The sequence below is a fragment of the Anastrepha obliqua genome, chromosome 2 (genome assembly GCF_027943255.1).
Source record: "Anastrepha obliqua isolate idAnaObli1 chromosome 2, idAnaObli1_1.0, whole genome shotgun sequence".
Lineage (NCBI taxonomy): Eukaryota > Metazoa > Arthropoda > Insecta > Diptera > Tephritidae > Anastrepha > Anastrepha obliqua.
In genome coordinates, this window is record NC_072893.1 from 40,365,373 (window position 1) to 40,391,136 (window position 25,764).

General features: G+C 34.7%; 1 protein-coding gene across 2 annotated transcripts in view; it reads right to left on the reverse strand.

The window, feature by feature from the left end:
- The window catches only part of LOC129236980 (UNC93-like protein), a 134,381-nt gene that overhangs the window by 70,641 nt on the left and 37,976 nt on the right, over positions 1 to 25,764 (reverse strand). For both annotated transcript variants that reach the window (XM_054871323.1, XM_054871322.1), the window contains exon 3: positions 6,270 to 6,372. The gene's annotated coding sequence lies outside the window, so the exon portion shown is untranslated. The remainder of the gene's footprint in view (positions 1 to 6,269; positions 6,373 to 25,764) is intronic.

Consider the following 25,764-nt stretch of genomic DNA (forward strand, 5'->3'; position numbering starts at 1 on the left):
GACTCCTTTGTGTTTTGAAGAGGCTTAGCTTGAGCTATATGCGTCTTTTACTGTCAACAAAACGGCGTTACTTGTTAAATAAGTCGTGAAAAAATGTCATTATTGTGCACTTCAATTGGTCGCTTCAATCGACTCACGCACTATGCCACCTGCTTCTGAGATTACATAAGAGATAGAGCCGCGTGGGGAGCTTGTCTCTATCATTTCTAAAACCAGTGTGTGCTTTTCCAAAATTTTAGAATATCTCTGATTTCTGCAGTACTGAGATCTTGCAAGTCATTAAAAAATTGTCTCCTAGAATAGTAAATCTGCATCTGGATAGAGCAGGACAGTGGCACAGTAGGTGCGAGATTGTCTCTTCCTCGTACTCATCTAGACAACTTCTACAGAAGTCATGTGTTTGCACACCCATCCTTTGGGCGTGTGTGCTCAGATTGTGTGCTAAGACTGTGATTATTTTAGCTTAGCAGAGATTCTGTGCGTTTAGTATTTAGAGTCGGCCACAATTGACGGGCGATTTTTCTGGTGGTTTCATTATGCCATCTTTCGTTTGCTTTCCTTACAATTTTTTCAAGGATGAGTAGCTTACATGTTTGTAAGGCTATCCCTATGTCATTGTCTATGTACTCAATGGCCAATTTGGCGCCGAATCTCGCTAGTTCATCGGCTCTACAGTTACACCCAATGTCGCGTTGGCCACGAACCCATGTTACCTTTAGGTGAAATGACTCAGCCATCTCGTTAAGAGATGTGCGGCATTTCATGGCTACCTTGTAGGCGGTCATCTATTTTGCGAGGGATTTTATCGCCGCTTGGCTATCAGCGAAAATGTAGATATCATTTCCGGATATCGCATCACACTGTATCAGTGTCGCGGCCATCAGTTCAGCCTGAAAGACCCTACAGTGGTTGGGGAGTCGAAAACTGAAGGAGATCCCCAGTTGTTCGGAGTATACCATACACCTCCGCCCACCCAGCCCTCGTGCATTGAGGCATCTGTGTATACATGGATGGACTCGCCCTGTCTTACATCGTTGAGTTCTCTCTTCGCTTGAGGGTAGGAGGGTCGTAAATGCTGTAATGACAAGTGTAGGCGGGAGTGCATAGTCCACCAGTCCAGGAAGCTCCAAAATGATATAACGATCAAACAGTTTGAAGTGTATGCTCGTTGTTAAGGTGACATTTCACACTAAAACAATTCTTTTGCTGTTTTTTGTTCATTCTCTTCGCTTCGGTTCACCGATTCCGTCTAGGCGTTTTTTATGTTAAAGGAATATCGATAATGCCGATATAATTACAGAAATAATCGAAGTTGACCGGCATGCTAGTAGTCGCAGCATCGCCCAGAAGCTAAAGATCTACCCCAAAACAGTTTTGAGTCAATTGCGCAAAAATTTTACGAAAAATTAAAGGATTTCTTTTTCCTCAAACTACAAACATTCTTCATGAAACAATTCGAGCTCTTATTTAAGCAAGACTCTATACCTGCAGAGCCGGAATGGCAACAATGTGTTTCACCATTAATGCATTAGTCTATAATTTGGCTTAAACAAAAATACCCGAATTACGAATTAATTTTGTTTTTTAACAATTTAAAATGATACCCCTTGCTGCAACCATCTGCATATTATATGCAAGTGAAACTCTTGGCCAACTTGGCTATAGCAAAAAATTTCAGATTGCTGCATTACGAATTTTTTCCTATTTTTAAATAAGCAATTGTTTTAAGACCAAAGCTATTTTCGTACTTTTTATGCACGTACACATATACATATACATGCATATATATATGTATTTCCAGTGCTCAATGAAGCATATTTTGTAATGCCGAAAAATATTTCCCTTCACTTTGTGGTAGCTATTAAAAAATTCTATTTTTAGAGAAGTAAAATGCAATCAGCTGTGACGTTGAAGAAGTCGATCAACTGAAAACGACATATCAATGGCATTTTTTCGGTGTATTATTTTTAACTGAAAATTAACGGCGGCGAAATTAAATGGCAGTTACGAGATGAAAAAAAATTAAATAAACAGCAAATCGGCCATTAAAGAGGCAGTCTGAACAAATCGTAAATTTTCTTACGATTTGCTTTGGAAATCTGCACTTGGCGTTGAACCGAGACATAAACATAGCATATACGAGTATGTGTGTACATATGTACATATACATACATATATATTCTGTGAAGTAAGTTCCGGGACTAAATGGATGGAGTGCATTATTTTTTAATGTTTTTAAATAATTCACTAAAAATAGTGGTATAAGTATAGGCGGGAGTATGTTAGTAAGGGTGTTTGTAAGATGATGAAAGTGACGTAGTGAGCCCCAGAAAATATATATACATACATACATGTGATATGAAATGATCAGGTGTATGGATTTAGTCGCTACTGCAGGCTTATTTGAACGCAAATGATGATAGTTCTTGGAGTTTCTTAGATTCTTTCACATTAGATCCTATGGACTACAATTGCTTAGCTTAAGGACAATGGGGTATGGTTACATATAAAGACTAGAACGGGCTGAAATTAGTAAGCGAATAGTTTAGGTCCAATTTTGTTTACTTAGCGAGCTCAGAGATGTGCCCAATGTTTTGGAAGCCCCCACACAAAGTTAGCCATGTTTTATAAGTCTTATACAAATTGCAGAGATTACGAAAGGGTGGGAAAGCCTAGGAAAATAGTATGGCGCATTATAGGGGTACATATATTTACTACTAATCACTTATTTACGTGATCCCTTATACCCACTTATTTAACACTCCTCTCTCTGTGGACCCATCTCGTCGAACAGCATCCCGTTTTTGGGCCTATGACGATCATCGGTTGCTTCACCGTGCCTGCTAGGGCTTGTTGAACTGTTACAGCAACAACAACTTATTGTGAGACGGAATTTTTAAGAGAAATGAAGTTTTCGTTGATTTATGTATAAAGGATTTTGTGGTTAAAGATGCGTAAATTTTTCGTTAGTCTAAAATATAACTCTCCACTTCATACAACTGTTTCTAGATTCTTCTTTAATTCAATATGGCGGCCGCCGTAGGCGAATGAGTTGGTGTGTAACTACCATTCGGAATTCAGAGAGAACGTAGGTTTGAATCTCGGTGAAACACCAAAATGAGGAAATAGCAATGGCAAACCTCGGAGTGTATTTCTGCCATGAAAAAGCTCCTCATAAAAAATATCTGCCGTTCGGAGTCGGCTTGAAACTGTAGGTCCCACCACCACAAATAGGAGGAGGAGCTCGGCCAAACACCCGAAAAGGGTATAGCCGTCAATTATATATATATACTTATATATGCTTTGAGAGTCTTTTGCAACCTGCCGCAGAGACATCCGAGTTAAGTTTAGGCCCATTGACTACAGCTGCGAGGTTTATGAAGCCAGTTATGAAGTCATCACAGTCTTCCTGATTACAAACCCCGCAAGATCATAAATCATTATGATGTTCAGACAGTCCAAAAGTGTATGTAAATACTTAGTTGAAGCTCGTAGTGTTTGCTTGAAACTTTTCATGGAGCTCTTGGTTATTTGACATGTTTTCGAAGCTATAGAAAGAAGCATTGAGAGGTGCGCAAATAATTGGTACGTTTAATTCACACATAAGTAGTAGTTTAATTGGTCGGTCTCGAAATTTATTTCAGAGACTGTATGAGAAGACCTATAACGTGACGCCCATATAAAAGTAGATCTCAAACTGAACGAAATTGAAGAAAAACCCCTACAACTAATAATTTGCCACAACACAAATCCCAAATCGAGTATTTCCACAAAAAAAAAAAAAAAGAAAAAAAAGTCATGTGAATATTTATAAATATTTATGTTTCTTACAACCTTATTTATAATGAATGAAATCACGAAAATAAATAAAACCATATTAATTTTGCATTCCTTTGTAGGTGTTTCTATGTGTGAGTATTGGGGAAAGTCAATCGCAATAATCAACCATCACCGTGCCCGCAATCAACCAATTGTATTTGGCTATTGAAAGTAAATGACGTTAGACGTTCGACGGTTTTTCTGAGTTTATAAGAAGGAATAATTTATTATATTATTATTTCTCGCTTTTCGGTATATTATCAGCCAATTTTTTTGTCGTGATTTTTTATGAAGCATAGAAATGTATTTTAAATGGCTAATAAATTGAACACACTAATCTACCCACCTTCTTAACTCAAACAAACTACGCAGAGACTTTTAAAAGCAGTAATAGATCAAACTTCGCGTGCTTCATATGATTAATATTAAGCCGATCATAAAATATGATTAGAACGTAACACTGGTAAGTGGTAAAATTTCATGAGGTGGCTTTTATTATACGAACATACATACATACGAGTTTGTGTGTGTATTAAATCACTCAATATGAAATGCTCGATTTTCTGTTTGCATTGAATTTAATGATGGGATTTCCGCTGAGAGATTTCCGCAGAAAGACAAGAAATCAATACGATTTTGAGCATGGTCACCTAGGGTAAAAGGACAGTGCACTGTTTATAATTAATAATCCGTTAAAAAACAATAATGACTATTAATTATTAATAATTAATAATTTTTTATTGGAAATTTTAGCCTTGAAAATAGATTATCCTCCAAATGTTCTTATTATCGGTGACCTACTATCGGAAGTACAGTGGATCTCATCAGCAACTGTTCAGTGAATTGCTCCAACATTCCAGGAATTCCACTTGAAACACCTTCAAGAAATACTCAAGATGAAGAAATTGGAAAAGTGGGTTCCGTTTTGTTTTGCAAACGAAAATAGGCTGCAATTACTTGAAGTATAGTCGTGTCATTGCAATAGGTCATTAGTTACACTATTTTTGCTTCGATGTATTGTGGTTACTTGTAGAATGAGTTCTTTTTGATAACCTTGAGTGAAGTGGCTGGAGAGCGGATATAGAGCAATAGCTACCAGCGCTTTTAGAATACACAGAAGAGTTGATGATGTCGGTCAGTACGACCTTAAGGGGATATACCTATACCTTGTGAGCCCGAAAAAATGTACGATTGTCATCATTTTTTTTAAATATGTTTTAGAACTTTTATTCAAATGAGGCATATATCATACTGAAGGGTAACTCTGGAAGAATAAATTTTGGTGTTTTTATTTTAAAAAATGCTATTATTTATTATTGATATCACCCCTCCGCTGAAACGCCGTTTTTTAGAAGTGGCTTGCGGTGATTACGGTAGCGCAGTAGTTTAACTGAAATCAAAAAAATGAAATGATTATTGTAGAAAAATGTGTTTTAGTGAATCTGAACCATTTATTTACCCAAAAAAAAAAAATTTTCTTGATATGAAAACTGCTTTGCACCAAAAAATCGATTTTTGAGAGGTTGAAAAATTAAAAAAAAAAAATATATTCTAGCGAACTATGCAAATATTTATAAAAAGTGAACCGTTCAGATTCACGAGGTTGTAACTTCGAATAATTAAAAAAAAACTTTATGCAAATCGGTCAAATTAAACATCATTTTTGATTTTTTTATTGTAAAAGATATTCCTGAAAATACCCTAAATTCTCGAGCTCTAGACCACCGGGACTCTTTAATAGAGAATATAGAAGAAAATTAAATAAAAATTCTGTATTTGTTGTCAAATGAACTGCGTATTAATGAATAATAAAAAAAGAACAAAAGAAAAGTTGTAAAACGTGGTAGAAACCTCAGGTACTATGGTTTTTTCTCAGGTTGCATTAGAATTATAACTATAAATTTGTAAGGCTGATAACTTCTGCGTATAAAAAGCTTGTTTTCATATTTTGATATTGGCTGCATTTGTGGTTCATGATCGAGCTTATATGTTTTTGGGAAAGAAATATACCTTATTTACTTCACATTTACATGAGGATGGAGTATTTTGCTGATCGCGGACATGCGCGATTATATCATTCAGTAGACTCTTTCCCACTCTTTTCGTTCAGAAATTGAAAATACTTTATTAAAGTAGAAACTAACCTTAAAAGTGACACCAATAAAGATATTTAAGGAGTATGGATAAGTATTCTCAAGTTTATTATTGTAAGAGAATTGAGCTCAAATCTTAAGGTGATCATTGGAATACACTTCTCAGCATTTGATTTTCGAATAAGAAACATTTAGCTAATTACTATCTGTTACTGTTGCAACGTATTACATTTTTATTCCTATAGGCTTGAAATTAATCTACGGTAATAAGGTTAAGTAATAATTTTGAAAGAAATTAATTTACAAGTTTTGTCTCTGTTAGTGCTCAATTTACTCTCTTATGCCAATTAAACTCACCTGATTAGACTATTTGACCAAGAATTGTGCTTTGGTGATTTCCATTAACTATATGTTAAATAAAATTAACGGCTACGAATATCACCCAAAAGGCAGGAAAGATCTAAAAATAGAGAAAAATAAATATGAGCGCATGAGAAATTGAATAATATTTTTTTTTATTAAAAAAAAATGTTTTTTTTTATATTATTTTAATTATAAAAAGTAGCGTATATTCATAATTGTAAATAAAACAAAAAAAAAATTTTTTTTTACAAATTTAATTGCACTAAAATATACTCGTAATTATATAGCGCTCAACTTCTGGAAGAATATCACAATCTCATAGCCAGTTTCGTTTGCATGGATCAAATGGTCATAAATTTCACATCAAACGGCCAACAAGTTGATAAACCTTTGCTTTCTTTTACAACACTTTGAATGCCATGGTATTGACAGCGTTTTGTATCTGCAAGTTTGGTTTCAGAAAAACAGATGCGAGATGAAGTTTTTTGACGCCGTTATTTCTTAATTCACTACTCGTTTGGCTAAGGAATCATTTTTCAACAAACCAATTACTATCCCTGGAACCAGCCAAACAACAGTCATAGCTAAGAGAGATTTTCATCTTTGTCTACAAGGAAGCAAAAAGCTTCATCAACAGCGCTAAAAAATTTCTTGTAAATGTTTTGCTTGCCTTTCACCAAATCCATAAATAAATATCATTTCATATTTTAACACATATTTTTTTTCAACCTTCTACGAAATAGGTAGAAATAAAGAACAAAAAAATCGTTTTCTTTTTTGCACCTGTAGTTAGCTCAATCCAGTCCAAAACCAATGAAAAAGGTAAGAAATTGAAAATATATATGTATCTGCGTTACTTAAAATGAATTATAAGTATGTAGGCACATTTGCCACATATTCCTATACATGTAATTCCCGAATGCATGTAAATAAATACATAGGGACCCAGTCAGACTCAAGGTGCCCAAACGAGGGTGTAACATTTTAAAACCTTTTTTTGTTCTGTTCGAGGATCCTTTTTAAAAGTTATATCCTTAAGCCGATAGAAAATTAAATGTTAGGAAGCCAGGTAGCTCAAATCGTAAGCTATAATAGAAATATGTTAAATTCACGTCCAAAGTCGAAAAAGGTTTTGCCACACCTGCTCATTTCATATTTACTTATATAATATCTCAAAATTTGTATTTGGATTATAATGCTCTTTCAGTAAACGAGGTTTCTTCGTAAAATCACAACCTCTTCGAAGTTTGTGGGTTTCTAAATAAAAAAAAATAAAAAAATGATTGCTCCTCAGTAGTGCAATGGTTCAAGCTTATTTGTGCTCTTCACAAGATCACTCCTTCCCCTACAATACTCACCAATATTTTGTCTATATGTATATAACGGTTTCTTGTATAAAATCATAGCTCACTGAAGTTTTTTTGACTACAAAGAATTGTTCCGTGTTGGTTTTGCGGTCCTCATAAAATTTACTTAAGATCGCTACTAAATTTCTTAGCTGAGACTTTTGTGTCGAGTTTAATGCTTTTCAAGCATCTCTGCTTGCAGGGTTAACAAAATAATACTTTCTTGTGAATTTGGTGAGCAAAATTTAAGCCATTCTTCCTTTACGCTCGATAATTCGCCCAGAAGTGATTCTAAGATTGCAGATTCTTAAACGAAAATCATTATTTATCCAAGCTTATTCTCTGAATACTTTTACGGATATGATCCTCCATGGAATAAAATTGAAATATCTATTTCTTATCTATTTTAATGTAAGTCGCTTGAATGAGTTGCACTCTAATAATCTTCGACTAGATACTAACTAATCAACTCTTTCTTCAAACTAACAGCTAACCGTATATAAACATCTTGTTAAGAATAACAAATGCGCAACAAATTTTCTATTGAATACAAATACAACAAATAAATGCGCGATGTGTATGCACACTCATAAACTTGTAACTAATAGCGTTGGAAAATTCCACCACCACTGCCCAGCATTTATTTAGTGGAATTATTTTCAAAAAATCGAGTTTTATCCGGAAATAATCGGAAATCAAAACGCGCAACTAGCGCTTCATTGCGCTGTCATACGGCTGGTTAACTCGTTTGTCGGAAGAGCCTCCAAACGGCAATCGAACAGAGAAACCTATTAAGTAGCGCTCATCTTTATTGCATTCACAGTATGTGCGTGTGTTTACTGTTACAACGCCCTGCATTGCATAAATTTGAATAAATTGTCATCGATAGTGCACTGATCGTGTAATTTGTTTTTTTTTTTTTCGTTTTATGATTAAACGAATGAATTAGAAATGCGAGTTAGCGAGCATTCCAAATATAAAACAAAACAAAAAATAGTTTTGTGCGTATTATCGATTGCGATTGACGGTAGTGGCGATGGCGGTGTAAAGTTTGGTGATCTTGTTACACGACAATCGATAACTCAGTCATTTATTCTCGAGTTGTGCATGCAACTGCATCAAATCTATGAACTGGAAAGATCACGTTAACACTTGAATTGAATTACTGCTGCATATACATACATATGTATGTATGTAATATACATATAAATATACGAATATGCATTTAGGTATGTGCAAGCGTTTAATTAAGCTGCAAAAGTCATAACGGTAAACCATTTACTTGTAGTGCAAGCAAGGAGATGTAGCGATGTAATGATGAGTGAAAAGGGCAAGCCACACCACATTTGCGGTAAAATGCTCGGGAGAGCATGTCACACAATAGCTGGTTGTGTGTGTGGATGGGTGCTCGTATGTATGTATGTAAGCGATGCCTGATGAATGTTGACTTAACGCCAGTTAATTGAAATTAATCGGATAAAGTGTGGCCGATAATTACTGAGCAATGATAAGCAAAACAATTAAATGCTGAAATTATTTAGTATTTAATGAAAACTTTTATTTGATAGAAATACGAGTATATTGATTGTCATAAACAATAAATTTGTGTAATACTACAGTTTTCTATTGAGCGCAAAAATACCCACTGTTATAGTTTTAATGCTGTTTGGAGGTTGATTATTTAAATTTATGTATCATTCACCGCTTTTAGCTAACATGTGATATATACGCATACACATCGTACATATTTTTGAAAAGTGACACTACTCAAAGCTGCTTATCAGTTTTCTCATTCTTGCTAGCCATAGGATCGTACCAGGAATAATGTTTATAGTTTAACTGCTAACTGGGTCAATTTCTAGTACATTTCATCAGGCGGACGTTAACCTTGAAATTGCTTTTCGAGTATCAGTGCACTCAGACATTTTTATTTATTTTATTCATATGAAACAAATTACCTCCTTAATACCCCTTTCGCTCCTTAAGCAAAGATTTTTACTCTAATTCCAACATTTTTATATTATAAAGTATTTCCGATCCGCTTTCTACCATCCAGAAAACGATACTATTTTCTCTCAATAAATAACTGAGATGGTACATGCTAGCCAAGAATGATAGAAACAAGATTGCGCCCATTAGAGAGTGCATGCCGTCATGATTGCCAAGTTGTGCAGTGTTGCCAACTAGTTGCTCTTCACAATAAGTTTAGTTGCTTTTTAATACCCAAAATGCGTAAATTTTTAGGTTTGGTGCTTGTTTTTTTTTGTTTTTAATTTAAAGCTACCTAAACTGTAAGTTAAAAAAAAAACTGTATTATTAAACAAAAGAGTGTTAAAAAAGGTCACTCTAAGAAGATTTTAGTGCTAATGCATATTTGTTGATTCTTATAAAGTTTAATATTTTGAAAGTGCAAATTTAATTTTTGGCTACTTTTAAGTTAATGCAAGAATATTAAATGTTCTTCTCTCAACTCTTTTTAACATTGAAAACCATTTTACACATTTTAAAAAGCGTTTGAATTTACTGAATGCGAATTGAAACTATAGAGGTGTAAGCGTTTCGTCCGGTCCTCAATCCTTAGAGGGACATAGGGCATCAAGAGGTGTAAAATAAGTAAAAAATATAAGAAAATAATGAAAAAATCATAACGACATTTTTACAAAAAGAGTACCTTATTTTGTTACATAACCTCAAATATAGCAAATAAGTCGTTCCCTTAACAAAATAGTCTCGCTTAACTAAAAAAAAAAAACTCATAAATTAAATTGTACGTAAGCATAACACATTTATTTAAAAAAAACCCACATACTAAAGACAATTTCTCACGCATACAAAGTTCTTTAAGTGATTCAATAAAAATTTGGTGTTTTATTATCTTTCAATTGGCATTTTAGTGCGTTTTTATATCCAAAGCTAGGCAACACTGTAATAGCGCAAGAGAGATTTGACTGCTGAAAGCAGAAGAACACCAACAAGGTACTCACCTAAGTATCTAGGTGTGCTCAACCGTAGCATGTATTGCCCAGGTATTCTGAAGCCCACTAGGAAACGGAACTCTCAGTATTCATATATGACGCGAGAAAAAGCTCGTCTCAGAAAAACAATTTACCCACTGAAAGAGTCATACAACTCTTTGTGAGAAAAAAAATTAGGAGGCACACGCAAAATTGAGAAGATGCTTAGGCCAAACATGTATAAATTTGCTGATTTTAATTACAAGACAAAAATGCTTAATATCTCCAATATGGAACAGGAGGCATTTCATGCTTCAGGTCGATGTTTAAGTCGTCGTTAGGATGATATTTGTCTGTTGGCATTCAATATCTATGTAATCACAGCCAGTGATCGATTAAAATTTATTATGCAGCGTTTAACGCCAGAGCAATGAGTTTGATCTTTTTACGTAGATACTTAATTTTTTATTTTGTTTATTTATTAACCAACAAACAGGATGCTTATAAACTGTAATAGATAGATAGATACAAAGACCTTATGACAAAAGTTTTATAAGTAACTTCTTAAAAGTAAACTTAGAGTAAGAAAAATCAAAGTCTAAGGAAGAAGAATAAATATTAAATTGAGCTCGCGCCCTCCCAAATGGAGCGGAATGCCTCATAAACAGTTTTGGTAATACTCAGAAAAAAAATTCATTTCAACGAAAAATGCGTTAGGGAATATTAAAATTAATTTTATTGAGCAGATACGGACAATCTTTTCAGCCCACACAAATATGAAAGATAAAACACATCGACACGAGAACAAGGAAATGAGAGCCATTAATAAGCAATGAGAGCAATAGGATGGAATGGGATCAATGAATTTCATCGAGCGCAATACAAAGCTCACAAAAGCTCTCTGGACACACTCTAATCTATTCATATAGACTGCATGAAGCGGTCTCCAAACGAATACCACGTATTCTAACCTTGACCGAACTAAGAACTAATTATTCATATGTGAATACGTTGTCTTCACTGTGAGATATAGTAAATAATGGCCGAATATGAAAAAGCTCCTCATAAAAATATTTACCGTTCGGAGTCGGCTTAAAATTGTGGGTCGCTCCATTTGTGGAACAACATCAAGACGCACGCCACAAATAGGAGGAGGAGCTCGGTCAAACACCCAAAAAGGATGAATATGAAGCCAGTAAACCAGAAAAAACTGAAGATTGCCATTGGTGCCGTGCACAAGAATTATGAATTATGGAAATGTTGGAAAAATGAGCTTAAAAGAGCTTTTCTTTATGTTATGACAGAGACGATTACTTGACCGAAATCATAATCGAGACATACAGAAAATAATTTGAATAATGGATGAATGAAGAAATACCAAATGTGGTCTATTAGGATCTACAAAGCGCGTCAAAACTTCCTACTCATCGAATTGCTTCAAATATTTTGAATACATCAAATATTCAAAACGAACCAGCTGCCAATTAATCAATAGTAAATGAAGTTTCAAATGTGATTAACTTCTTTTTAATACTTATTTGATACACTCACATACACATACATACATACATGAATACATACCTACACATAAATTATAAGTAACTATATAAATTAAAAATAATTGTTTTCTACCGCACTTTCAGTCAGCATAAAATTTGTAAAGTCGCAATTTTTAAAAATCACCACAAATATGCAATTAACTGAAATTATTGAAAAAAAATTGCTTAATTGAAAACCGAACAAAAGAATTTTTTTGACGTGATAACGTCTTATAATTCGATTTAACAGGCTGCACGCACGAAAAAATGTGTCGTTACCTTGCTCATTACTGTTCATATGTAGTTACCTTGCTCATTACTGTTCATATGTAGTTACCTTGCTCATTACTGTTCATATGCAGTTACCTTGCTCATTACTGTTCATATGTAGTTACCTTGCTCATTACTGTTCATATGTAGTTACCTTGCTCATTGCCGTTACCAAAATGTGTCGTTACCTTGCTCATATGTAGTTACCTTGCTCATATGTAGTTACCTTGCTCATATTAGTGTTACCTTGCTCATATGTAGTTACCTTGCTCATATTAGTGTTACCTTGCTCATATGTAGTTACCTTGCTCATATTAGTGTTACCTTGCTCATATGTAGTTACCTTGCTCATTAGTGTTACCTTGCTCATATTAGTGTTACCTTGCTCATATGTAGTTACCTTGCTCATTGCATTGAATGAACTGCAAGCGAAAGCGCGGAAGGAACGACAAAGCAAACAAAGCAAACGAACGGCAACGTTCGACATCTTGCTCTCCCCTACTTATGTGAGCGTATATATGTATGTATATGCGCATATGTACATATATAAATTCACGTATTTGTATTGGCATATGCCTTCTTATTGATTATTATTAATTTGATTTACTTGAAGAATTTAAAATAAAACCAAGTTTGTTAATAATACCTGTTGTTTTAATGTTATTATTATTATTTTTTTATTATATCTGAAGGAAAAAATGTATGGTAATATTCACCATATCTATACTAATATTATAAAGAGGAAAACTTTGTTTGTTTGGTTGTAATGAATAGGCTCAAAAACTACTGGACCGATTTTAAAAATTCTTTCACCATTCGAAAGCTACATCACGAGTAACATGGATTATATTTTATTTTGGAAATAGGGCTCGAGATATAGGTGGACCCGGGTAACCTTCGGATGTGTATGTACAATATGGGTATCAAATGAAAGCTGTTGATAAGTGCTTTAATACGGGGTAATTTTCATACCTATTGATGACTAGGGTCTGGAAATATATGCCAAAACGTAGACCCGCCGTGTCTTTGCACCGAATTAAACCAAACTTACACACATTGTTAAGTAGGTATTGAAGATGATTTCCGTATAGTTTGAATACCTATTGGTAGATAGGGTCTCGAGATATAGGTCAAAACGTTGACCCGGGTAACCTTCGGATGTGTATGTACAATATGGGTATCAAATGGAAGCTGTTGGTGAATGCTTTAGTTCAGAGTATTTCCATCCGCTCCGTGACTAGGGTCTCGAGATAGAGACCAAAACGTGGACCCTAGAATGTGTTTGTACAATATGGATATCAAATGAAAGCTGTTGATAAGTGCTTTAATACGGGGTAATTTTCATACCTATTGATGACTAGGGTCTCGAAATATATGCCAAAACGTGGACCCGGGTAACCTTCGGACGTGTATGTACAATATGGGTATCAAATGAAAGCTGTTGGTGAATGCTTTAGTACAGAGTATTTTTCATGCCGCTCCGTGACTGGGGTCTCGAGATATAGATCAAAACGTGGACCCGGGTAACCTTTGGTTGTGTATGTACAATATGGGTATAAAATGAGAGCTGTTGATAAGTGCTTTAATACGGGGTAATTTGTTATGTTATGTAATGTTATGTTTTGTTATGTTATGTTATGTTATGTTATGTTATGTTATGTTATGTTATGTTATGTTATGTTATGTTATGTTATGTTATGTTATGTTATGTTATGTTATGTTATGTTATGTTGTGTTGTGTTATGTTATGTTATGTTATGTTATGTTATGTTATGTTATGTTATGTTACGTTATGTTATGTTATGTTATGTTACGTTATGTTATGTTATGTTATGTTATGTTATGTTATGTTATGTTATGTTATGTTATGTTATGTTATGTTATGTTATGTTATGTTATGTTATGTTATGTTATGTTATGTTATGTTATGTTATGTTATGTTATGTTATGTTATGTTATGTTATGTTATGTTATGTTATGTTATGTTATGTTATGTTATGTTATGTTATGTTATGTTATGTTATGTTATGTTATGTTATGTTATGTTATGTTATGTTATGTTATGTTATGTTATGTTATGTTATGTTATGTTATGTTATGTTATGTTATGTTATGTTATGTTATGTTATGTTATGTTATGTTATGTTATGTTATGTTATGTTATGTTATGTTATGTTATGTTATGTTATGTTATGTTATGTTATGTTATGTTATGTTATGTTATGTTATGTTATGTTATGTTATGTTATGTTATGTTATGTTATGTTATGTTATGTTATGTTATGTTATGTTATGTTATGTTATGTTATGTTATGTTATGTTATGTTATGTTATGTTATGTTATGTTATGTTATGTTATGTTATGTTATGTTATGTTATGTTAAAGTATATTATGTTATGTTAATGTTGACTCCTTCTCTATAGCCATACAAAATATCTAACAGACAAATAAAATTAAAATTTTCTTTTGAAAAATGCAACCATTCAATCAGTATTTTCTTATGACGTTATCACGTTAAACTATCGTCAGTAAACCGACTTTGCAGACAACCTCTTTTTTTTCATTATTAGTTTTTAAACAAATACACTGCAATAGCCGCAATGAATGAGTTCTAACAAAGCAGCTCAAGTTAATTAACTAACAAACAATTAAAATTAAGTCGAATATTGCGCTGAGTAATAATATCATTAAGCCTGCAAATAACTCAAACTTATACTATTCTAAGCGGTAATAATTGTGAGGTGACATTAAGAATCTATATACTAAATAGCAGCGAAACATTTTCAAGTATTCAGATTGTAATTATTTTTGACTCTTTAAAAATTTAAAATCATATAAGTAAATATTTGTGAGATTTCGTTAAGCGCAGAATGACTCAACATAAAAGCTTGAGCAATTCGCCGCGTTATTTAAGCGTATCACCTTAAAGGCTAGTGCTAACAGCCGTGAAATTTCGACAGCAATATGCAATTGGCTTGCCGTCAAATGTTGCTAGCAACATTGTTTTTCAAATCAGAAGAAACGTCAAATATAAGAGCATCGCCGCAGAAGCAATCAACAAATTTTGGTAAGAAAAGTGTTTTTAAACAAATTAATACACATACATATACATATATTGACACACAAAAATAATTATAAAGCCTAATCACTTACAACCTTTGCGAAGTTGTTTCGCTTAGAAATGCTATAACTTCGGATTATTCGAATTCAAGCACTTCACTCGCAAACGAACTTCCAGTTTTCACTAAATTTTAAATGACATGTGCTTGTCGAATAGGTGTGACAAAATGTTGCTGAGATGTTGCGCGGTGTTATCACAGCGTGAACTGAGTGCTACTACTTTGCCGTGAGATACATACGAAATTTCACGCATATTTCACGGCAATGCAATTTTTATGGGTTTTGAGAGTCATTTCACGTGGTACGCGTACTTAGTATGATACTATGCTTATGACACACGTCTTGTTTAGATTTAACTTAGGCAAACTTGACTTAACTTTACTTAATTCTACATACAATAATAACTTCACTTAATTGAACTTTACTTAACTTAGCTTAACGCAACTTAACTTGACTGAACTTAACTTAACTTCATTTAACTTAATTCAGCTTAACTTCACTTAATTCAACTTAACTTAACTTAATTGAACTTAACGTACCTTAACTTAATTTAACTTAACGTAACTTAAATTAATTCATCTTAACTTCACTTAATTCAACTTAACTCAATTTAACTTAACGTAACTTAATTTAACTTAACTTAACGTAACTTAACTTAATTTAATTTAATGTATCCAAACTTAATTCATTATAACTTCACTTAATTCAACTTAGCTTAACTCAATTTAACTTAACGTAAGTTAACGTAAGTCTTTCTTAGATTTTGAGAATATCGAATGTTAATCAAAATATTTAGTTCGTAATTAACAGCCGATACTGAGTTGATTGCAGAAAACGAAGACGACCTGCAGAGACTACTTTTCAAATTTGAGAAAGTGGCTACATCCTTCAACATGCAGAGATCGGTGGGAAAGACCAAGGGAATGGTAACATCCAAACAGCCAATAAGATGCAAGCTGGTGGGCAACAATAAGTCGATAGAAGAAGTCATGGAGTTCACATACTCGGGTTCACAAATTTCTAGCAGTAAGAATCTAAGGAAAGAAGTGAAAACTGCGGCAAACAAACCAGCAACACTATCTGGCTGCCTAAGATCGGCTACGTGAAAAAAATGTTTAAATTACTCGAAAATTCTAAGAATCCAAAATGTGCTTGTCACTAATTAAATAAAAATTTGTAGCTTGTAGAAATTTCAAGTAAATATTTTTTTGCATTTAATTCTAATACTTTTTTAAATCGATTAATTTTTTTTCGACCTCGTAAATTGCGTTTGAAAAGTTGAATTTCATATGAAATAATAATAATAAGCGCAGTTCCTATTGAATTCAAGAATCTAAATAAATGAAGTAATCAATCAAAATATAAGAAAAATAATTAATAATAAAAAACCAAGTAAATCTGCACACAAAAAATAAGCCAAATAAAAGACAGTACAATCAAAGGCGAAAATTATTTGAATTCGTCGAATCATTATATTTATCCTCTTTCCGTTTGCGTCATTAGCGTGAAGTATCCACTCAAATTAAAAAGAAAGACAGTTTGAGGTTTTTAATATCACTTACAAACGCAATACTTTTATTTGAAGTAGCTTCGATAGCTCAAAAAATATTAAGGAGTTTAAAAATACAGACATTTTTTCTAATTTTAAAAGCAGCATCATTGAATTTATACTTAAACGATGCTTTTCGAAACAAAATATCGAGGAGTAAGAAATAGCAAACGCAATTGGAGTTTATTACGTAGCGGTGCTCCATTGAATGTCGTATCAAAAATTATTTGAAGTGCAACCAACGGTAGGATTATCCAATTCGCTCCGCCAAATTTTTCGGTGTGCCGGACAATCAAATATACATCTGTACATCACTAGAGTGCCATATGTCAATAACGTGCGCTGATGATTTTTAAAAAAAAAAAAATGTATTTCTATTTAATTTCTCTTAAATTAAAATGGATACTGAAGTTACAAGTGGTTGCAGCTGACTGATTCATAGCCTAATACTGCATGAAGCTCCAAAAATTTACTACTTGACTGCATAATGTTTCAAGTTTTTTTAAGTAGGTTTGCCAAAAGTCCTCAAATAAATACATTCGTAGGACGACTTAGCAGTATTAACTCTCTCGAATGTGTTTTTTATTTTATTTCAATCATGAGGTGCTTTTTTCAATAGTTAAAAAAAAACAAAAATGTAAATTATGTTCAAAACCTTTATTTATCATTTGAAAGGACATTCTTTGACATTTACTTTTTGAATATGACTTCATTCAAATGCTGGCCGCAACTACGCTTAAGGTGGTCCATTCTGAAGGTCCAATTTTCAATCACTCGTTCGAGCATTTCGACTGTTATGTCGTGAATAACACGCGTAATGTTGGCTTCCAGAGCTTCAATCGTAGCTGGTTTATCAGCCGTTGTTTTCTCTGGGTGTAAAGGTGGCTCTTGAACCTGTTCTGGTTGCTCTTCATCCCAAATACGGCAATTTTGCTTATTGACGTAACCATTGAGCCAGAAATGCGCCTCATCGCTGAACAAAATTTTGCTCGAAAACAGCGGATCTTCTTCAAACGCTGATTTTCATAATACAGTTGAACAATTTGTAGACGTTGTTGCGGTGTGAGTCTTTCCATGATGAAATGCCAAACGCTGTTCAACAAATCCACGATGACAGTTTGCCACAACTCGCGCGCGATCTGTAAAAAAAACGCAAATGAAAAAAACTCCTCTTAATTGATCACCCTATATAATACTCGTACAAAAGGCATATTTATGGACCAGCCGTTCTGATTTTGTTTGAAGCTTGAAATTTTTTCAAACGAAAATGTTAAATATTTTCTGAAAATATGGGGAAAGTAGTCGTTGGTTTCTTTTTAAATTTTCTTCTTCTTCTTGATTGGCGCGATAACCGCTTAAGCGAGTTTGGCCGAGTTTTCTTTTATTTAGACACTGATAGAGATTTCGAGCTTAAAAAGTGGCAGAAGTTCAGTACATTTATGTTTTATTTTCATAATAATGCGTGGATTTAGTATTGGGAGCTCAAAGGCCTATTGTAGCTCTTCATGGATTCAGAGTATTTCTCTGGGCGCAACTTTCTTAATAAATTTTAGTATTTGTTATATTTTATTGACTTTTTTCCTTCTCTGTTAAAATACATTTTCCCAGGTGTAGCACTTTTGCATCAGAGCTCTATTACACACATCAAATCGCCTCAGCACTTTGAAATATTATATTAGCTGTTTTCGATTTACCAAATTAAATGTTGCGCATGATTTGGTAGCACTGCGTAATTTTCGTTTTGACAAACTGTTATGTAATGGGCCTGCTTTTCAAATCGTAACTCTTGAAAGTGTGCAAAATTGTTGGGTCCCGTTGTAAGACGATGAAAAGACAAGCGCGCTGCTCACCCCCACATGATGCTGAAATTGTTATTTAACTCCATTGCTTTTGAAAGCGTCCCACTTGGATGTCTGCAAAATTAATAAAAAGTATTCCTACTTACACTTTGAAGCACTGGCTTTAGCGTGTTGCTTGTTAGCTACGCGGTTATAAACAAAGTCGCTTGATCATCGCTAAGCTGTTGTTGCTTTTACATACAAGATTTTCTCTTGGCAAAAGGCGGAATATCTATCGAGCAGAGAAGTTGTGAATCGAATTGTGAAATTTAATTTCCGACGCATTTTCAGCTAAAGCATCAAATTACCACTATGAAAAAGCTCCTCATAAAAAATGGTGTATTTGCCGTTCGGAGTCGGCTTAAAACTATAGGTCCCTCAATTTGAGGAACAACATCAAGATGCACTCTAGATATAAGAGGAGGAGCTTGACCAAACAGCCAATAAAAGGTGTGGGACCCAATTATAGATATATAATCAAATTACCTCATATGGAAGTTGGCAGACATGCATATGGTTATCAATCAAAAAACCGATACATCCAAGAATGATAGATGATAATTTCCTAGGTTTGCTATTCGAAGCAAATTTGTGAGAATAACTGGGGCTGTCACGTCATAGAGGATGCGGCACCAGAGTTGTGCCCGCTCATTTCATATGTTTCACGTTCTTCGAATCAGTCGTTGTTTAGACGGCAATGAAGTAGGTAAAAGGAGCGTAAGCTCCGTCGATTGCGTCTGCTAACACCAACACTATCTCAGTTTTGTAGTAAACAAACCCCTGTCACATCTCTGGCAAATTAGCTGATATCTTCACTATCGCTGAGAGCCGGTTAACGGTCTGATGTTGGCCACGCCTTCTGAATTTTTTTCACCGTAGATAAATTCACAGAGTGTGCTTGAAGCCGTTTTGGACTTCCAAAAAAGTACTGGATACACCATTTTGTTTATGAATCTTTAGTAAGCGATTATTTTTTTGCTTGCAATTGATTATAAGATCTGGGGATAATCTTCGTTTTAGTATATAGTATAGCATATTATGCCACACAGTTTATCAAATAATCGGTATTTTAGGCTCTTTATTCGGTGATCGTGTTTTTGGTTGTGTTAGCGATGTTAATTAGTCACCTCGGTGCTGTGATTAATTCGTGTCGTAGATATTTCAGAAACGATGTCGGCTCGTGAAAGTATGGGGTGAGCCATTCGTGAGATAGGGTCACAAATTTCAATAAGGTTGGGAAATTAACCTGACAGAATGAGTTGCTGATAAGCCAGCACATTCCATGAATATCTACTCTAGCTTAGAAAGCATCAAAAATTATTGAAATATATTGTACCGAGTTTTTTATAGCATTTTTAATGGTACAACTTTTTGCATAGACCAAACTACAATAATAAAAATTAATGTTTGTTTGTCTGATTTCCCCTCCGAATCACACAACATAAAATTATTGCATATGATTAATTGCGAAATTCCTTTACTAGAAATTCGCCCAACTATGTTATTTGTTAAAACAGTTATTCTGTTATCTTGCTCGCTGTTGAGAAACTTAAATGTTCTCTTAAGCTGTTCATTGCAGTGCTGTTCGATTGAAATGCTGCAGCGATCAGTATAATTGATTTACATACATATATATACAATACTTGTATAGGTATATGAATATAATTACCTGCATATGCACGTAAATGAGTTTTGAAGAAATCGTTAACATAATAAATGACTTTTCTATAGATTTTTTGTTTAGCGTTTTTTCATGCCACCCGGCTGAGAATGCAAACTGCATGCGAAAGCGAAGTAAAACAAAGTTTTATATTCGTGTATGTATGTTTTGTGTTTAACAAGTACTAAATAATTTAAAGCAACAAAGACGGCTTTGTTTCTAACGAATTAATGCCAACTTTGTTTACATAAAATTCAGCACTTCCGCATAACGAGCGATTAACATTGCAAGTATTGATTATTTACTTTTTCATAAATAAATCTAAAATGAAGATTAGAGTAAAATACGCGTTCAATATATGCAAATAGTGGGTGATTAACATAATAACGACTTTGTGGGCACATAAATATGCACATAAATAAATTATAATGAAAAGTATGTGGTAGCTAATTGGAATTTTTCGTTGAAATTAAATAATTGCGTGCCTAGTAATTAGAAAAAATATGTATGTACATATGTATCTACATGCAGTTGGTTAGTTTTTGATGACAAACCGTAAATGTTGGCGAGTGTTTGTATGTTAATTTATGCAGAAATCTAATTTTGTGCTAGATTTGAGGCTTCAATGGTCCAAAGATAAATAAAATCTACGCTCTACTGATTTTTTTTCTATTTAACATTTTTATCTACGTGCTTTGATACCTGTGTATGTATGTATATATGTAATATAGATATGCAAGATAGCTCAATAGTAAAGAACGTATGACGCTGTGTTGAGAGAACAAACACAAAAGCCGACGTAAGCCATCAAAATTCTTCTATACAAGTGCAAGTGCGTGCACATTCCTATATATACATATATACGAGTATATGTGTATGTGTATCCATGCACTTCAGTTGTGTATGTTTGCACTTTCCGTGCCTTGACAAAATCAATCAGGCGCGCAGGTGCTCAACTCACTTGCACACGCACACATTTCATATTTACAAATCGGCATATGTACATAGGAGATTTTCAAGCATATACATACACACATATGGGCATACAAAAATATTTATTCTACTGTAAATTATTTTTATCTCTTGAATGAGTATTTCTTATTTTCACCGGTTCGATTTTTTCGGAATAAAATTACGTAGAAATGATAACAAAAGCTCCAAAAAGTCTAGTTTTAGCCAGTTTGCTCCGGTATAGCACATATGTCCTCTCCCCTCGCACATGTCTATAGGAGTCTGTCTATTCGTGTATATTTATATGTATGTGTGTATATGAATATTTCAGATTTCTATTTTGTGCGCGCATTTGGTGCTGTCTTCAGTGCTCTACCTACGAGCAACTTGTTTTCAATTTGGGTTTGTACCACCAGCTTAGCCAACCTGCCATATTGTGGATTAAGCTAAGCTGTGTAAATTGTAGCTATCATATGACGTTGGTGGCGCTAAAATAAACCCCGTACCTATGTGTGTGTGTGTGTGTGTGAATATGTACTTGCTGTCCACTGTGCCTGCTTGTTGGGCCAGTGGTTTGGGCTTTAAAAATTGTTAGCGGCTTTCAGTACAATAAAAAAATTCGCTTGGCTGTAGTTAGTAAAACAGTCGCATAATCTACGTTTTCGATTTTTAAACCACTTTAACTTCTTCTTTTGCATAAATTTCATGCAAATTTGTTTGGCGCAACGATTTGTCGAGACTAAGAGTATTTTGTTTACTTGCTTTGTGGACACATTTGTATGTATAATTTTATTGGATATTAACCTTTCATTAAATTATGTCAATATATATTTGTTTTTAGAAGGCGAAGATATATTTCATTGCTCTACGCATACACTCTAGAAAAACTCAAAGACATAATATTTTTATTTAAAAATACTTATAATATTTTTGGTATTTTACGGGTATGCCATATCATCAATATTTTTGGATAATTTTTTTTTTATTCCTATTCCTTGTTAAAGTATATATGCAGATGACATTCTCAAGTGAAAATAAAAAACTATTTAAGAAAAACATTAAAAATAAGTAAATAATTGGCGCGCACACTTCTTTTAGGTGCTTGACCGCGCTCCTCCTCCTATTTGTGGCGTGCGTCTTGATGTTGTTCCACAAATGGAGGGACCTACAGTTTTAAGCCGACTCCAGACGGCAGATATTTTTTATTGAGGAGCCTTTTCTTGGCAGAAATACACTTGAAAATACTTCTTCTAAATTTTAGTGTTCACAGAGATTCGAACCAACGCACTTCAAATCGCAAATAGTAGTCACGCACCAACCCATTCGGCTACAGCTGCCGCCGAAAAACTTTATAATGCATTTTATATCGCTCCTAATCGGAGCCTAGAGTGGAGAATAGGATCAGCGATAATAAGGCTGAGCAGCTGAAGGACAACAAAATTGTTAGGCCAACTAAGCAACGATTTTGTACAGCAACTGAATATACTTTCAGCACAAGTATTCCCTTCATTTCAGTTCATCTTCATTCATAAATACTCCATCGTATGTTTCCTTTTTTGTTGGTGGATTGCGTGTTGATTAGAGTAGTATCCAGCAGGAAAATAAACATTTACTCAGCCAAGCAGCAATCAGGGCACTAGGTTGTTTTGTGATGGGATGGAAATTGGTCTGGAAATGCCATACTTCCCTTACGAGCACATCCAATTAAGTCGATTTCAAGCTACATAATATGCCACTAACTCACAGCGAATGTACAAGAGACTATACGGATGAGCTAGCTGGGCAAGGCAACCTCGAGGTGTTTTCTCGGTTTAGAGATAACGTCGGAATTCCGGTGCTTTAAAGTCATTCCGGCTACGCACGGATCTGAGGCGGTCGCATGAGCTTCTGGTACTAACAAAGTTTCATCTCTCGTTAGCGCTGCGGGTTCTAACCTCATACTGTACGTTGGGAATCCATGGTGTGAGACTCTATATAAGTAGCTGCGAGTCGCTTTAGCATTTGTTGCATAAGAGGTGATCAGCTGTTCTGCTTTTGCAAGGCTGAAATTCGTACACCTGATTGTGGAGCTATCAGGATAGATATATGTATGTCACCTGCTGAAATTAATTATCACTACACATTGGTTAGGAAATGAGAAAACTGATGAAATGGGCAGACAGGGGCCGTTCTATAACGAATCTGAAGCGGTAGATATAGGCTGTGCCCAAGGCGTGCGCAGAAGGGACATCTTCTTGTTGGTTCAGAAGCAGGTCGGTGACAGATGGTGTAATACGGCTACATGAAAAATAACTAAACAAACGTACCCCAATTTCAATAAATCCTGAACTGACGAGTTGTTGAGAAAAAACCGAGCAGACATGGGAGACCATGCCAGGAAGATGGCGTGGCCGTACAACAATAGATGAAGAAGCTGCATTTAAGAATAGTCTAAGGAAACAATCCTTCACTATATGTGCGACTGTCCAAGCCTGGGTGCTCTACGACATAAAATGTTGGGAGAATTCTCGATGATTAGCTTGAAAGAACTTACAGATAAGAAAATAGACAACATAGGCAGATCAAAACAAGGTGGTTCAACTAATAAACAGTAGTGCTTCTACAAGTAGTGTATCAAAGAGGCATCTTTTGCGCAATTTCGTGTATCAAAATGGCATTTTTTGTGCTAATTGGGTCTGGGCTGTGCCATTCCGACAACACCTCGACCACCTTCACCATCACCACCTTCACCGCCACACAATGGTTTGTTCCCTATAATTGTAATTCGTTATTATTCGTCCAATACCATTTTCCATATCCTCTGCTTTTCTGCCACATTTTGTGTTTCTGACGGTACCACAATTCAACTACCTAAGTGAGGGCTGTTATGTATACTAACCTAATCAAAAATAGAGTTTAGGCTAGCATTAAATATTTTGAAAAACAGTTTCAAGAGAAACAACCCAATTGCGACATCCATATGTCCAGCAACATGTTGCGGCAACAGCAGTCATCTATACTAAATAATTGCAAAAGTCCATATGTTGCAGAAGCTAGGTATTATACATATACATATATAAATACCAAAGTAGAAGCAAATAAGTTGTGCCCACTAATACCTCCCTCCACATTTTTGTCTCTTCACACACGCACTCACACACTTACGCTACTACATACCAACTGCCACCTGTCCATTGACGCCAACAGCTTTATAGTAGTGCATTATACATATTATAAGTATATTACATATACATACACAGCGGCGATGCTATATAGCTAGCCAAAGTAGGCCAAAAGTGACGCGCGTGATCACGTTTTCGCGACGACGCCACTCTTGCCACTTTTACTCTATGTGTCTTTTATGCCCCATAACGCTTTTGTGGGTGATTCTTGATAATAAGTGCCCCTGTAGCTAATATTTAAAAGCAACAACATTTCGCCAATGTTCAAAACAGCTGTATGTATGTGTGATTACTACTACTGCTGTCGGCGGCTTTTGTGACCTCTTATATGTTAAGCATACTCGTATGTACATATGTATGCAGTTGCTCCATGTGTCTGTTAGCCCCGCAATTATTGTTTGCGCTCCATCTCAAATTGCAAAGGTACTTCCCTGTGTGCACAGAAAGAGACACATATATAATTTTAGTGGCGCATAGTTCCACAGAGGGGAAGAGGGGCAATAATTGACTGCATCTCGTGCCAGTGTGCAATGCAGTTTTGCAAAATAAAAAAACTAAAACGGTTTTTGCATATTTACATACATACATACACATTAGGGCGGGTCGATTTAAAAATCGCTCATTGCTCTGTGAAAATCGTATTCTAGGGATCAAAATAAGAAACTTTGCCGAAGGAACCATACCTCTAAAACGAATTCTGATGTCCCCCAATTTGGGTCGAACGAAAAATCCCACTTTGACCCATTTAGAGTGCTCCAATCGAGTCCAAATGTATGACCGATGGCCTTTGATGACTTTGGATGACCGATCCCCCCATGCCAGTGGCACACCCCCTGGAACTCCCCTGGGGGGTTCCCCATACAATCATTTTAAAATATCACCATTTTTGGCCTTTACATGAGAAAATAAAATAAAAAGTTCGACCCAAATTGAATTCGTTTTAGAGGTATGGTTCCTTCGGCAAAGTTTCTTATTTTGATCCCTAGAATATGATTTTCACAGAGCAATGGGCGATTTTTTTGCCTCCCGACAAATCGACCCGGCCTAATACACATACATATTCATACATGTACATACATACATATACACACATACATACTA